Source organism: Triticum aestivum, chromosome 1B, assembly GCF_018294505.1.
Source record: "Triticum aestivum cultivar Chinese Spring chromosome 1B, IWGSC CS RefSeq v2.1, whole genome shotgun sequence".
NCBI lineage: Eukaryota > Viridiplantae > Streptophyta > Magnoliopsida > Poales > Poaceae > Triticum > Triticum aestivum.
In genome coordinates, this window is record NC_057795.1 from 677982456 (window position 1) to 677984400 (window position 1945).

Consider the following 1945-nt stretch of genomic DNA (forward strand, 5'->3'; position numbering starts at 1 on the left):
GAGAAAAGTCTCACCCAGAACGGCGTTGTTGAAGGTTGGAGAAGCCATCGAGCCTTATAGCGACGACACAGAGGAACTCTCAATGAAAGCACCAATGTCGGTGTCAAAACCAGCGGATCTCAGGTAGGGGGTCCCGAACTATGCGTCTAATGCTAATGGTAATAGGAGGCTGGGGACACGATGTTTACCCAGGTTCAGGCCCTCTCGATGGAGGTAATACCCTACTTCCTGCTTGATTGATCTTGATGATATGAGTATTACAAGAGTTGATCTACCACGAGATCAGAGAAGCTAAACCCTAGAAGCTAGCCTATGGTATGATTCTTGTTGTTCTACGGACTAAACCCTCCGGTTTATATAGACACCGGAGGGGGCTAGGGTTACACAGAGTCAGTTTACAGAGAGGGAGATCTACATCCGAATCGCCAAGCTTGCCTTCCACGCCAATGAGAGTCCCATCCGGACACAGGACAAAGTCTTCAATCTTGTATATTCATAGTCCAACAGTCCGGCCAAAGCATATAGTCCGGCTGTCTGGATACCCGCTTATCCAGGACTCCCTCAGAGCCCTCGATGGACTCGCGCAACCGTTACCCTTCGTGGGTTGAAGTCTTCATCAACGTGGATGTACGATAGCACTACCTATCGGAACCACGACAAAAACATCTGTGTCTCCAATTGCGTTTGCCTTCTCAAACTCCTCCCCTTTACCTTCATATGCAATTGTTTTAAATTCCGCTACTATACTCTTAGAATTGCACGTGTAGGTTGATTGCTTGACTTGTGCTAAGTTGCTAAAATCTGCCAAGAACTAAAATTGGGAAAAGGCAAGTTTTTCATTTTGGTCAAGTAGTCTAATCACCCCCCCTCTAGACATACTTTCGATCCTACAAGTGATATCAGAGCTTTGGTCTCCATTTGCTTTGATTTCCATAGCTTTTGGTAGTCATAGCCTTGGTTTCACAACCTAGGAGAGTATGGCGTCTATCAAGGGAAATTACCACCATAGAGGTCCTTACTTTGATGGTACTAATTTTGCTAGTTGGAAGCATAAGATGAAAATGCATATTCTTGGACATAACCCCGCCGTTTAGGCTATTGTGTGTATTGGCTTGCAAGGTGAATTCTTTGATGGGAGAGAACCGAACCGTCAAGCTACCGTGGAAGAGTTGAAGATGCTGCAATACAACGCTCAAGCTTGTGATATCCTCTTCAACGGATTGTGCCCCGAATAATTCAACAAAATCAGTCGTCTTGAGAATGCAAAGGAAATTTGGGATACTTTGATTGACATGCACGAAGGTACCAACTCCGTCAATGAATCCAAATTGGATGTGCTTCAAAGTCAACTTGACAAGTTCAAAATGAAGGATGGTGAAGGTGTCGCTGAAATGTACTCTAGGCTTGCTCTCATCACAAATGAGATTGCCGACTCAGGAAGTGAAGATATGACCGACAAATTCATCATCAAGAAGATCCTAAGAGCCTTGGATGGAAAATATGATATTGTGTGCACATTGATCTTGATACGTGTCCAACGTACCTATAATTTTGGATTGTTCCATGCTATTATATTACCTGTTTTGGATGTTTATGGGCTTTATTTTATACATTATTATCATTTTTGGGACTAACCTACTAACCGGAGGACCAGCCCGTATTGCTGTTTTTTTGTCTGTTTCAGTATTTCGAAGGAAAGGAATATCAAACGGACTCCAAACGGAATAAAACTTTTGAAAGCGTGATTTTTGGAACAAATGTGATCCAGAGGACTTGGAGTGCAAGTCAAGAAGCAGTCGAGGCGGCCACGAGAGTGTAGGGAGCCCCCCCTATAGTGCACGCCCTCCTGTCTCGTGGGCCCCTCTGGCGGCCACCGACGTACTTCTTCCTCCTATATAAGCCTACATACCCCGAAAACATCCAGGGAGCAATCGGAACACAATTT